The sequence below is a fragment of the Triticum aestivum genome, chromosome 7B (genome assembly GCF_018294505.1).
Source record: "Triticum aestivum cultivar Chinese Spring chromosome 7B, IWGSC CS RefSeq v2.1, whole genome shotgun sequence".
NCBI lineage: Eukaryota > Viridiplantae > Streptophyta > Magnoliopsida > Poales > Poaceae > Triticum > Triticum aestivum.
The window spans coordinates 495,433,093-495,448,532 of record NC_057813.1 but is presented as its reverse complement, the minus strand read 5'-3'; positions in this window follow the sequence as shown (position 1 = coordinate 495,448,532).

Here is a 15,440-nt window from a genome sequence, read left to right as displayed (position 1 = left end):
TATGCAGACTTATGGAGAAGCCTGCGTTTACAAGAAAGTGAGTGGGAGCTCTGTAGCATTTCTCATATTATATGTAGATGACATACTCTTGATGGGAAATAATATAGAATTTCTGGACAGCATTAAGGCCTACTTGAACAAATGTTTTTCAATGAAGGACCTTGGAGAAGCTGCTTATATATTAGGCATCAAGATCTATAGAGATAGATCGAGACGCCTCATAGGTCTTTCACAAAGCACATACCTTGATAAGATTTTGAAAAGGTTCAAAATGGATCAGTCCAAGAAAGGGTTCTTGCCTATGTTACAAGGTGTGAGATTGAGCTCGGCTCAGTCACCGACCACGGCAAAAGATAAAGAAGAGATGAGTGTCATCCCCTATGCTTCAGCCATAGGATCTATTATGTATGCCATGCTGTGTACCAGACCTGATGTAAACCTTGCCGTGAGTTTGGTAGCAAGATACCAAAGTAATCCCGGCAAGGAACACTGGACAGCGGTCAAGAATATCCTGAAGTACCTGAAAAGGACAAAGGACATGTTTCTCGTTTATGGAGGAGACGAAGAGCTCGTCGTAAAGGGTTACGTCGACGCTAGCTTCGACTCAGATCTGGATGACTCTAAGTCACAAACCGGATACGTGTATATGTTGAATGGTGGAGCAGTAAGCTGGTGCAGCTGCAAGCAGAGCGTCGTGGCGGGATCTACGTGTGAAGCGGAGTACATGGCAGCCTCGGAGGCAGCGCATGAAGCGATTTGGGTGAAGGAGTTCATCACCGACCTAGGAGTCATACCCAATGCGTCGGGGCCAATCAAACTCTTCTGTGACAACACTGGAGCTATTGCCCTTGCCAAGGAGCCCAGGTTTCACAAGAAGACCAGGCACATCAAGCGTCGTTTCAACTCCATCCGTGAAAATGTTCAAGATGGAGACATAGAAATTTGCAAAGTACATACGGATCTGAATGTCGCAGATCCGTTGACTAAACCTCTCTCGCGAGCAAAACATGATCAACACCAGAACTCTATGGGTGTTCGATTCATCACAATGTAACTAGATTGGTGACTCTAGTGCAAGTGGGAGACTGTTGGAAATATGCCCTAGAGGCAATAATAAAAGTATTATTATATTTCATTGTTCATGATAATTGTCTTTTGTTCATGCTATAACTGTATTATCCGGAAATCGTAATACACGTGTGAACACATAGACCACAATATGTCCCTAGTGAGCCTCTAGTTGACTAGCTCGTTGTGATCAACAGATAGTCATGGTTTCCTGGCTATGGACATTGGATGTCGTTGATAACGGGATCACATCATTAGGAGAATGATGTGATGGACAAGACCCAATCCTAAGCATAGCACAAAGATCGTGTAGTTCGTTTGCTAGAGCTTTGCCAATGTCAAGTATCTCTTCCTTAGACCATGAGATCGTGTAACTCCCGGATACCGTAAGAGTGCTTTGGGTGTACCAAACGTCACAACGTAACTGGGTGATTATAAAGGTGCACTACAGGTATCTCCGAAAGTATCTGTTGGGTTGACACGGATCGAGACTGGGATTTGTCACTCCGTATGACGGAGAGGTATCTCTGGGCCCACTCGGTAATGCATCATCATAATGAGCTCAAGGTGACCAAGGTGTTGGCCACGGGATCATGCATTACGGTACGAGTAAAGTGACTTGCCGGTAACGAGACTGAACAAGGTATTGGGATACCGACGATCGAGTCTCGGGCAAGTAACGTACCGATTGACAAAGGGAATTGTATACAGGGTTTGATCGAATCCTCGACATCGTGGTTCAACCGATGAAATCATCGAGGAGCATGTGGGAGCCAACATGGGTATCCAGATCTCGCTGTTGGTTATTGACCGGAGAGTGGTCTCGGTCATGTCTGCATGTCTCCCGAACCCGTAGGGTCTACACACTTAAGGTTCGGTGACGCTAGGGTTATTAGGAAGACTAGTATGTGACTACCGAATGTTGTTCGGAGTCCCGGATGAGATCCCGGACGTCACGAGGAGTTCCGGAATCGTCCGGAGGTGAAGTTTTATATATGGGAAGTTGTCAAACGGACACCGGAAAGTTTCGGGGGCATCCCGGTATTGTACCGGGGCCACCGGAAGGGTTCCGGAGGTCCACCGGGAGGGGCCACCCCTCCCGGGGGACCACATGGGCTGCGTGGGGCAGGAGCCAGCCCCTAGTGGGCTGGGTGCGCCCCCCCCCTCCTTGGGCCCTTGCGCCTAGGGTTGGGGGGGAACCCTAGAGGGGGCGCCCCCTTGCTTGGGGGGCAAGCCCCCCTCCCCTTGGCCGCCGCCCCCCCCCTAGATTCCCATCTAGAGGGGCCGGCCCCCTTGCCCCTTCCCCCTATAAATAGAGGGGCGAGGGGAGGGCTGCAACACACAATTGAAGGCGCAGCCCCTCCCCTCCCCAACACCTCTCCTCCTCCGCGTGTGCTTGGCGAAGCCCTGCCGGAGAACAGTCACTCCACCATCATCACGCCGTCGTGCTGCCGTTGGAGCGATCTTCCTCAACCTCTCCTCCCCCCTTGCTGCATCAAGAAGGAGGAGACGTCTCCCGTACCGTACGTGTGTTGAACGCGGAGGTGTTGTCCGTTCAGCACTTGGACATCGGTGATCTGAATCACGTCGAGTACGACTCCATCATCACCATCCCCTTGCAAGCTTCCGCTCGTGATCTACAAGTGGTATGTAGATGCAAACTCACTCCCTTGACTCGTTTCTTAGATGAACTCATAGATGGATCTTGGTGAAACCGTAGGAAAAATTTTAATTTTCTGCAACGTTCCCCAACAGTTTATTACAGAACTTATAACCTAAAGTTCACAAATATGTTCTCCTATGTTAGTCGTGTGTTCAAGTGTCTACATAAATACATTTCTCAATGTATGTCTAGAAGAAAAATGGAACATATTATATCTTAGGATTAAGTTGTTCCTAATAGGTGTATACATTGAATTATTATGCACACAAAATTTTAGTGTCCTCAATAGCTCAAAGGGACCAAACATTGGGGCTTCTATATTTGCAAACACATGAATTACTTATGTTGATCTACTGCAACAACAAACTCTGACATTCTATCAGAAGTAAGTCCATATCTTAATTACTTCAACACATTTTTACTCTACACGTACGACACATTCAGACATTAAAAACATGGAACTCTTTATAGATATCGAGGTTGGCTTGCTGATTTGAAGCTAAGATGCTCAATGTTAGGGGATTTCTCACCCAATTCTTCACCTAGAACTACGTCACTATAGTGGATGGAGATTTCAGTAAACCTTTTACAAAATAAGTATGCTTTCAATTATTGTTTGGTGTGTTTGCTGCTAAACATTTACACATGAATGTACTCTTTTCCATGTGATGTGTGACTTTCATAAGGTCTTCGTCTTTCGTAGACTATGATTGTGGCAATGCTTTATTTCGATTGGTGCTCCATATATGTACATGTGTGAAATTTAGCTAGCATGCATTACTCGTCGTGACCAATATTTGTGATGAATGTGATTGATGTGGGCAATATTTGTTCAAATGCAGATTATGGCGAATTTGCCATTTGTAGGAATAATTCAAATAATATGGGAATTTTCCTACTTCTAGCTATCTACTAAGCACACAGTTCTAGAACATTGCTTATGCAATGCAAAACAAAAGGGCACACTCTGACAAGAACGAAAACGTGTGTGATATACCAGAAAGGGCACATGAGAATAGAACCGTGGGTAATGCATGATGTCTACTATACACTTCTATTTTTGTAGACTGTATTGGCCTCCAAACACAGAGTTCTGTACAACAACAAATTTTTCTCAAGTGGATAACCTAAGTTTATCAATCCACGGGAGGTGTAGGATGAATGTATTCTTCCCGTCTAGGTCACCTTGTAAGTAGGGTGCCTAGAGCTTGTGGGCCCCACTAGGGGCTAGACCTTGGCCCGTGGTCTTCTTCTAGCACAAAAACTCCCCACCTATTTTGTTTTATTTTTATGGTGATTTTTTGAAATTTCAAAAATAGCAAAAGCATGAACTGGCACTGGACATTAGGTTAATATGTTATTTCAATAAAAAATGATAAATGCGTGGGAAAAGTGTATAGAATTTATATCAATATAGCATAAATCATACAAAAAATGCAAATACATATGAGATGTATGAATGCATTGATCATCGCACACACTAAGAGCATCTCCAGTCGTTGGCCCCCCAAGAGGCTTGAAAAATCGCCGCCTAGGGGTGAGCCGGCGCTAAAATCGGCTTGGGGCGATCGGGTTCCCAGCCGCCGCCCCCAGGTGCTGATATTGGCCCAATTTTGACGCAAATTTGCCCGCTTTTCAGCCCACTTTCGGGGCAAAGTCGGCCCGCTATCGGCGCAAATCAGCCCATATTCGTCATGCTCTGGCGCAAATTCAACAGAAGTTATTTTTTATCACATAGTTCATCACAGAAAATCAATAAAAATCAAATAGTTCAACAACAAATAGTTCGATACAAAATATATAGTTCAGCAAATAGAAACTCATAATTCATCGCAAGAGCCTCCATAGGTTCTTCACCAGATCCTGCTGCAGTTTTTGATGCACCTTTGGGTCTCGGATCTCCTGATGCATATTGAGGAAGGCAGTCCAGGTTACCGGTAGTTGGTGATCAACTTGGGCAAGAGAACCATGCCTGTAATATGGTTTAATGTCAAACACTGACTCTTCCTGCTCGCTCTCAATGATCATGTTGTGCAAGATGACATAGCAAGTCATGATCTCCCACATTTCATCTTTCGACCAGGTCTGAGTGGGGTACCGGACAACAGCAAATCAAGATTGGAGCGCACCAAATGCCCGCTCGACATCCTTCCTACAAGCCTCCTAAACCTTCGCAAAGTGGGAGTCCTCTCCTGGCAAAGGGTTTGAGATAGTCTACACAAATGTAGACCATCCGGGATAGATGCCATCTGCTAGGTAGTATCCGTTGTTGTAGTGCCGCCCATTGACCTCGAAGTTCACCGGAGGAGAACGACCTTCAACAAGCTTGGCAATGACAAGGGATCACTTCAGCACGTTGATGTCACTGTTAGTTCCTGGCATACCAAAGAAGGAGTGCCAAATCCAGAGGTCATGTGTGGCCACTGCCTCAAGTACCACACTGCAACCGTCTTTGGCGCCTTTGTACATCCCCTGCCAAGCAAATGGACAGTTTTCCCATTTCCAATGCATGCAGTCGATGCTTCCAAGCATCCCAGGAAATCCTCTTGCTGCATTCTGTGCTAGGATCCGAGCAGTGTCTTCAGCATTGGGTGATCGCAAGTATTCGGGTCCAAACATTGCCACCACTGCCCTGCAGAACTTGTAGAAACACTCAATGGTCATGGACTCGGCCATGCGCCCATAGTCGTCGAGTGAATCACCGGGAGCTTCGTATGCAAGCATCCTCATAGCTGTCGTGCACTTCTGGATTGAGGTGAATCCAAGTTTGCCGGTGCAATCCTTTTTGCACTTGAAGTAGCTGTCGAACTCCCGGATGAAAAGCTTTCGGCTCATCCGATAACGGCGCTGAAACACTTTGTCGCCGTGCAATGGAGCGTCGACGAAGTAGTCAGAGTAGAGCATGCAATAGCCTTCCAGTCGATGCCGATTCTTTGCTTTCAGTCGCCCCGATGCCGAGCCACCTTGCCGCGGCTTTGCATTGCTCGTGAGCAGGCCGGCCAAGGCGGCGAGGACCATGAGATGCTCTTCGTCCTGGACGTCGGCATCGGCTTCCCCCTCTAGCAGCGCCGCGAGCGCCTCCTCATCATCCGAGTCCATCGCCGAGCAGACAAATCGTCGAACACCTGGCTGGCATGGTAGGCGCACAGTCGTCCATATCCCCCCTACGCGGCCGGAGCGCCGGAAAACTTGCCCAGGAAGGTGGCGGAGAGGTTGCCGTGGCGAAACCCTCTTTCTTTTCCGGCGTGGAATGGCCTATCTAGCGGTGGTGGGCGGTGGGCGGTGCCAGGACGGCAGGGTGGCGGCAGGGCGCGCGGGGGTGCGAGGCGAATCTTGACGATTGTCTTGACTTTTCGCCTGACAGTGTGGCCCAGACGTGGTTTTTCTTCCGCCGGAGCCCCCGAGCGTCCTCAGTGCGCTGGATTCGGCCTGGGATCGCCGGGCCAACAATGGGCCGAGCCGGCGGATTTTGGCGTCTTGGGGGCGCGACTGGGGTTTTTCTTCGGCGCCGGCACGAGAAAAAGTCGCCCTGAGGGACCTATTGGGGGCGCGGCTGGAGATGCTCTAAGGAACAAGTATACGTGTGTGACGGGACCCTAGGACCGTTTTCAATCTTGTGCTATAGCTCTTCATTCCACACGTCAGCTTCAAAGCCGCCATGTCCGATGCAAAATGTAATCCCATTCGTAAAGTAAAGGCAAACCGTGTGCGATGCTGCAAAAATCACAAATGTATGTGATAGCCACAATTTCGTCCAACTCTATGTATGTGATAGCCACAATTCGGAAACGGTTGCCCTTGTGTCCCGTGTGCGATAAATCATCAATACCACACGAAGCTGTCTGTGTCAGGTCGAGCATTGCATACGATTGCATCACACAAATTGTCTGGGATGTATGACAGTTCTCACACATTTTGTTTCGACTGATTGTTTGCGATAGCCCGCCTATTGGCAAGCTTTTCGAGGCCGGCTTCCGGTGGCTGACCAAATCCACAAGCGCAATGGGCCGGGCTCGGAGTTCTGTCATCTTTGCGGTGCTTTGGAAACCACGGAACACATCTTTTTTCATTGTGTGTTGGCCAAGTTTGTGTGGAGTTGTGTCAGATCTTGGCTTCAGGTTTCTTGGAACCCCTTTTTCTTCTCTGAGCTTAGAAACCTAGCCAAAGTGTTGGTTGGGGTCACCAAGAGGGTGTTCTGGGTCGGCTTGGGTGCCTTATGCTGGGCCTTATGGGCCATTAGGAACAAATTTACTAATGAGCATACCTTTCCATCTAAGTCTGCTGACGTTCTTTTCAAATCTTGTATACTATTGTAGCAGTGGAGATTATTGACTAAGGATGAAGATCGGGATGCCCTAGACTTGCTCATCGCCAAAATTCGGGCTTCGGCGTCCCATATCTCCGGGCTGGATGCTGTCGTCTGATCTTGTTTGTCGTTATTCGCTCCGTCTGGTTTTAGTCTTTCCCCTTCCGGCCTGCGCGCCGAGTATGGTAGGTTGCCATGTACACCTTAAACTTTCGTTCGCCTGTCCCGGGCTTTCTGTCCGGTGGATTTGCGATGTTTCGCCTTTTGTTCGTGTTTATGTTCGGATCTGTGACGCTGCCGTGTGGCTTTATTTATAAAGTTGGACTATGACCTTTTCTCTATAAAAAATCGCACATATTTACACAGTTGTGTATTATGCGATAGGAGGGCCTATCGCATTGTGTTCCTCGCTGGCGTGTGGGACACACCCTCGGTAAGGCGATAGTTCTAAATTTCTTCATTTCATCCAAATCATATGAAAAGGTGTATCCAAATACCGTAGAACTATTGGACTATGGTTAGGGGTTCAAAAAAATATATATGAAAGATGTATCCGGATTTACATCCCGAATCTTTACTTAATAATAATAAAGCAAATTGGGTTTCTTTCGTCCGTCATGGCATTTTTTAAGAAAAGTCCCTCTATTTTAGAGAATTCAACCCGCAGTCCTGTTTTAAGTTAAAACGAATCGTTATTTTCGTATTTTACACAAAAGTCCCTATCTTTTCTTGAAATCAACCCGCCATCTGGATTTAAGTCACACCCGAACCGTTATTTTATATTTTTAGAAACCCCCCTAATGTTTTAGGTAATTCATCCGTGGATCATATTTAAGTCAAACAAATGCTTTTTAAAATTATCCATATCTTTTAAACCATAACTCCGATTTGAACATGTTATATATGAAATTTGATTAGAAAAATATGTAGAATATGAATATGAGATTATTCTTACCTGTTAATTATTTTTAAATATTATTTTGAAATACATTTGAGTCAAATAAAATGATTTTCTAAATTATCTGTATCTTTTAAACCGTAACTTCGATTTTAACATATTATATATGAAATTTTACTAGAAAAATATCTGGAATCTAAATATGATGTTAATTTTACCTGTTAAATATTTTTATGGAAGCAAACTTATAATTTATAGCGCAAGATCCATTTTTTTCATACCGACGGCGATCCTGATTGCAAATAAACACCCCACTATAACCATATACAGAAAAGAAAACATCGATAACTACACGTGCATACCTCTGAAAAATGTCACAAGGAAAACAATAGATTTCTCATCGCGAGAGAGAGAGAGCGAGAGAGAGAGAGAGAGAGAGACGCCTTAGGATTAACCATATTCAACATACGTTTTTTGTTGTTTTGTGTGGACACCGAGGCCATCGCCGGCGAGGGTGAGAAGGAGGATAAGCGGCAACACAAATATGATGTCTCGCAAAAATAAAAGAGATGGACCTATTGTGGTCTTGAGTGATGGTTGTTGATTTAAGAGTGTGTGTTATGTTTTCTCTCCCGTTGCAACGCACGGGCATTTTTGCTAGTAAACATGATTTGACCATTTCCATCCAGAACCAGACACCGGGGATGGGCGTGGCTCTACGTGGTATGCTAAAGTGCCCCCTTGTATTTTTAGATCAAAATTTTGATTCAAAACACAAGGAATTCCAATAAATCCAGATGGAGGAAATACCGCTACGCATCACATAGCCACCCCACTCACTTCCCTCGGTTGCACTCGAAGAGGTATTGCTGCAGTAGAGCACGTCGAAGCAAGCAGGAGTCCATTGTCAAATCACGTTGGAATCTGTGCCGAAAGCTCTGGATTCTCTGTACACCTCCCTCAGTTTCCCCACACATTTGTTTTCACGTCACGCATCACTCATCAGCTCGTATGGCTGATTTGATCTCGTTGCAGTCGATCGCACGTGCTCGACAGATATATCTCGAGTGTGCATCTAGACCCAGAGCAAGAAACAAACATGCCACGTTAATGCTGTTTAAGGCTGCAGTCGATCGCACGTGCTCGACAGATATTTCAACAAGTGACTACATACGGAACAAAATGAGTGAATTTACACTCTAAAACATGTCTACATACATCCGTATGTTATAGACCATTTGAGATGGCTAGAAGGACAATTATTTGGGAACAAAGGAAGTACTACATGCATGCATGCCCGGTCGTCAAAGGGACGTACGGCTGGATCGGCCGATATGGATGCTTCACCTAGCATCCATCTATCTATCCATCTCGATTGGTCAATTCGTAACAGGGACATTGCACTCATGTGCATGCATTATTAGATCTACTCCTAGATGCGTACTATTGGAATGAAGCATCTCGATTTGTTTTTATTTACTACAACTGCACGTAAAACTGCAGCTGTCCTGGACAACTTGTTGATGTATCAAAAGCACGTACGTACTTACGTACTAACACGGGCTATTGAATTGACGCACGTACGCATGCACGCGCGGCACGGCACGGCACGGCACGACACGTACGTGGTGGATATCTGAGACGTGACGCATGCACCAATAGCAAAGCAAAGCTACTGCTGGAGGGAGTGGGTATCGTCCTGTCGACCGGCTCTACCAGTGTCGTGTCGTGTGCGTGTGATGTGAATAATGGCAGCACGAGCACGAACTTGGGCAAATTTAACAGATTTGACCTATAGACGAAATCAAATCACAGAATGAACTATCCGTGAAACTATTTCACACGGCTGACCCGTGGCGCCTAGCTCTCAGGCGCTGCACTAGTGCAACGCCCAGAAGCTAGGCGCTGCACTGTATAGTGTGGCGCCTAGCTCTCAGGCGCTGCACACTGACTTAGTAATTTTCTGAACACACGGGTGCGATGCTGGCCATGTAGCGCCTATCTCTAAGGCGTTGCACAGTGTAGTGTGGCGCCGTCGTGTCGGGCGTCACACAAAAAGGTCAGCCGCGTGAAATAGTTTCACAGATAGTTCATTCTATAATTTGATTTCGCCTATAAGTCAAATTTGTCAAATTTGCCACGAACTTGCCCAAGTGCATTTGCACGTACGTACTACGTGCTGTCTAGCCTACATCCATCCAAAGTGAGTGAATGAGGCCGGCTAGCTAGCTGTGTATGCCCATCCCTGACACTCGGTGACTATACTTTTGTGAACTGCTACTATCTCATCAATCATACGAGTGCTCTACCGTAATAGCTGGCCTAGCTGGCCCGGCTAGGTAGCTGCTAGCATATGATCGAACTAGACAGGAATTTCACGGCAAGCACAAGCAAGTTTACCTCAGTCGTTCCCTGAAGAAAAAAAGTTATCGCAGTCGTGCCATACACCCGCATATGAACATCGTAGTCAGTCTTCATTTTTTTGTGGGAAAAGGAGGGGGGAAATCCCCTGTTTTGTGTTCCTTATTTTTCATATATTAGTTTCACTAAATGGCCATTCTTACGATTGTGGTGATGTATAATATACCCAACCGTATATAATTTCCAACCGGAGCCTCCGCCCGCTCAGTCGGCTCCTTGATCCAGATGTATGTGAACCTCACAAGGGCATCTCCAAACGGCAAAAGCAAATCCCCCCCCCCCCCCCCCCCCACCACCATCTGTCCGCGCACAGGGGTATCAGTCCGCAGACACGGATGCGGAAGGTCACCATTATTTTTTTTGGCAGATACGGGAAGCTGCCATCCAACCATAGCCGCATACATTTTGACAACAATTTCAACTAACCGGACAAAAATTGTTCAAACACGGCTAGATTTCATATAAACATGACGGATTTTGTATAAAACATGTCGAATTTTATTACATTTTGGAAATACTTCAACTACAAGTGATGCTCGTCCGACTCTAGAGGTATAAAACCAAAACTAAAAGATCGCCGGTACTCGTTTCCCATGTCTGGCCATGAGCCCCGAGAACCAAACCTTCGCCAGGAGCTCGAGACTCTCTAGCTCCGCCTCCGTAACCTATGCCTCTGGAGCCCCGAGAACTGAAGTTGTCCACCTCCACGTGGCCGCCAAGCGACTAATCGGCCAATCGATGCTCAGCCCACTAAGCTTGGCGTTAACGGGAGGGGAGGAGAGGTGGCCTTCCTGGGACCCGAGCAGCAGCAGCCTACCGTCCACTACTCGTATTCGTTGTGACGGCACCCGCGGACGTGCCGACTTCGTGGTCGTTGTGGCGGGGCGCGGCCTCAGCGGAGCTGGCAATGTCGTCCTCATCGTCGGTGTCGCCGAACACCGGGACACCACCTCCGCCGCCCGCTCGTGGTACCGCCAGCGGGCGAGGCGGATCTTGCGGATCGAGCGGTAGGACTCGAGCAACGCCTCTTGTTCCACATCCGGCGTCATCACCCTGCCAACGGCGAGCTGCTCCTCTGCCTGCAGGTGCTTTTGGAGGAGTTGCTGGTTGTAGACAGCGTTGGCCTGCGCCTTTCGGAACTGCTCCTCCCGCACCATGTCCATGTAATGGGCACGGGCCTCACCGATGGTCATGGTGCAATGCACAGACGAGGGTGGCACAGAGAAGGACGAGGGTGGTGTTGGCTCGTTGTTGGTCGCGTCCTCCATTGGGACGTCATCGTCCTCCAGCTGCCTGCCGGCCAGCCAGCCGGCAACAATGGCGGCCATCTCCTTCTTTTGGTCCGGCGTCAGCCCGTCCCAAAGAGTTTTGGCGGGGGAGAAATCCATGGTGAGAGTGGTGCGGACAGAGATCAGAGGCGGGTGACTACGACTATGGCCGAGACAGCAATTCATATAGCAATGATGGGCGGAAGAGGGACAGACGGGTGGCGCCGAAATAGATGCCTCGGCAACCACGTGTCATTACTGTGCACGGCAGACGGACGGATGGGTGGTTGTCGTGTCGTTTGAACGTGCAGTAGTCGCCGACGCCTGGAAGTAGCGCAGGCGACGCTCTCTCGGTCGGCGCGCCGCTTCAATGACGGCGCCAGTGAGCAGTCGCGTCCGCTCTGGCCGGGTATGAATGCGGGCACTGCAGCTTTGGAATGACGCTGACGGTTTCAGGCGGGAAGCGCGCGCGGGCGAGGAAGGGGCTTTGGGTGGGCCAGAACGGTCAGAAGCGGGCGTTATAGCGGTCCGGACTCCCGCAAAGCCTTGCATGTTTGTCTCTAATTTACAGGGGAAAAATGTGTCTGGACCGTCATACAGACCGATTCAGACCTGTGTTGGATGACTTCCGCGGTCCGGACAACGCGTCCGAATGTTTGCGGGCGGTTTGCGGTCCGCGTGAAGATGCCCTAATAGACTACCTTGATATTAGCTGCCAAATAGTTCATACATTGAACCATTTGGTCCTCGTGACAAAGAGACCAGACTATCTTCATAATGAAAGGGCATATGGTAAATTGATTTTGGAATTTCCACATGACCATCTAAATTCTGGAATATTTTGTGGAGGGCCTACAACTAATTCAAAATATGAAGTTTAGTTTTACCTAGAAAAAAAGCAAACCAAGGGACGAACACAATTCTAGCCATGAATTATTTAATCATAAATTCATAATTACTTCTTATTTTATTTTCATAAATTCATACTTATTTTTGGCTACTGCGCAGCCCCATTTTTTTGCTACCTTTATTCCACGTTACTAGGAAGCTCCCCTCACTACTAAAGCTTCCAAAGTTGTTGCATCCCCCATCCACACAAAAACTATAGCGGATGCGCCCTGCAAACCTCCAAGACGGTCTCTGCATACCGCTGCAACAGCTCCAATCGATTTGTTCCTCGTCAGTGTTGCATCAACATTTATTTTGCACAAGCCAGCCAATGATTTGGTCGAGCTGGGGTTGATCTAGTGCTCGTTGAAGCAGATTTCTTCAAAATTTGTATCTCAAACATAAAAATATTCATGAAACAGTGAGTCGATAATGGACTTTGAAATATATCCTCATCTATCGTTGTTGAACATATTTGTGCATGTATCTGTTAGGATAATCTCCTACTGGCCCCGCCTCTAGTTTCCTTGTATAGATAAGGCTAAGGACTATCCTTGTACCCATATATACGTGCACCGTGCACCCGATCAATATATCGAGAGTTGCATTGCCTTCAATATGGTATCAGTTTTCTTTTCGATCCAACCATAGCTTCCGCTCCTAGCCGCCGCCGCCGCCGCAGCTTCTCGTTGTCGCCGCCGCCGCCATCCACTCGCGTCGCTGCCGCACCCTCACCCGCCGCCGCGCGCGCCTCCCCACCCCAATCCTCCTCTCCCTCCCTCCCGAGCCGCCTCCCTCTCCCCGAGCCGCCTCCCTCCCAAGCCGCCTCCTTCCCGAGCTGCCGCCCTCCTGATCGCCATCTCCACCAGCAGCGCCGCCACCCCTCCCCTCGGTCGCCGCCGCACCCATGGCCTCTCCCCACTTCGCCGCCTCTCTCCCCTCCAACCCCTTTAAGGGTCCGGCCCCTCATCCGGTGGAGGTCGTCCGCGATCTGGACATCTTTGCCCGCGTGCCCGTCATTCTCGACTACGCCACCTCCACCTATTACGCCTGGAAAACCTACTTCTCCCTCGTCTTCCGCGAGTACCACCTTATCGATCACATCGATGGCTCCGTCGACTATGGTCTCATGTACGCGGACGATAACTGGCTGACCATCGACGCCACCATCACTCGCTGGCTGTACCAAACCATCTCCAAGGACATCTTCCACACCATCGTCTGCGACACTGACGACGCGCAGATGGTGTCGGCGAAGCTGAACGGGCTCTTCCTCGACAACGCCCTCCAGCGCCGCGTATTTCTTCAGCAGGAATTTTTTGGCTGCCATCAGCTTGACTCATCCATTAACGATTATTGCATGCGCCTTAAGAAACTCGCTGACGAACTCCGCGACCTCGGGGAGCGGGTCTCCGACGACCTCCTCCTCAGCACGCTCACCGCCGTCCTGAACGAGGAGTTCGGCAACGCGGCCTCCAACCTCACGTTCCTCCCGGACCCGACCTTTCCTCGGGTCGTGGCTTATCTTCGGTTGGAGGAGAGGAGGATGAAGATGGTCAAGTCCCGGGCCACGCACACGGCTCTCGCGGCGGGCACCTCCCGCGCCGCTCCTCCCATAGCGCCGCAGCTGCCGCGGCCTCTGTCGCCGCCGGGGGCTTCGTACTTCCAGGCGTCACCGGCGCCCGTCTACCAGCCGCCGCCCCCTACCCCCCTGCCCCCGATCGTCGCCGCGGGGGGCGCCGCGGCAAGCAGCAGCAGCAGCAGCATGACGCGGGGGGGGGGGGGGGGCTGCCAGCCGCAGCAGCAGCAAATACCCCCGCCCCCCTGGTCCGCCGCGACCAACCCTTGGACGGGGTGTTCCATGCGTACACGATGCCCGTGCCGTGGGCCCCCGTCCCGGCTGGGATCCTCGGCCCCCGCCTCGACGCGCATCAGGCGCTTCTCGCCGCCCCGGGCGGCTACCCCGTCGCGGCCTCTCCGTACGCCGCGCCGGGTGGCTACCCCGCGGCCATGACTGGCTACGCCGCCCCAGGTGGCTACCCCGCCGCCCCTCCGGCTGCGGCCGCCGCACTCCCGCCGGCCCCTTGGGACCCGGCCCTCCTTGCGGCGCTCCACTCCGCCCCTACACCCAACACGTACACCGGAGGCGGCGACTGGTATATGGATTCCGGGGCTACCACCCACATGACTTCCAACCCCGGTAGCCTCAACTCCGTATTTCCAGTTTCTACCGCATGACGTATTACTGTTGGGGACGGGTCTTCCCTTCCTATTACCCATGTCGGTCATGGTTCCTTTCCGTCTAACTCTACGCCTATTCACATGTCCAATGTCTTAGTTTCACCTGAGTTAGTCACTAATCTTGTTTCCGTTTTGTTGGGGAACGTAGCAGAAATTCAAAATTTTCTACGCATCACCAAGATCTATCCATGGAGAAACCAGCAACGAGGGGAAGGAGAGTGCATCTACATACCCTTGTAGATTGCTAAGCGGAAGCGTTCAAGAGAACGGGGTTGAAGGAGTCGTACTCGTCGTGATTCAAATCACCGGAGATCCTAGTGCCGAACGGACGGCACCTCCGCGTTCAACACACGTACAGCCCGGTGACGTCTCCCATGCCTTGATCCAACAAGGAGAGAGGGAGAGGTTGAGGAAGACTCCATTCAGCAGCAGCACAACGGCGTGGTGGTGGTGGAGGAGCGTGGCAATCCTGCAGGGCTTTGCCAAGCACCGCGAGAGAGGAGGAGTACTTGGGAGAGGGGGAGGGCTGCGCCAGAACTTGGGTGCGGCTGCCCTCCCACCCCCCACATATATATAGGGGCAAGGGAGAGGGGGGCCGGCCCCCTCAGATCCAATCTGAGGAGGGGGCGGCGGCCAAGGGGGGGAGGAGTGCCTCCCAAGTCAAGTGGAGGCCCTCCCCCTTAGGGT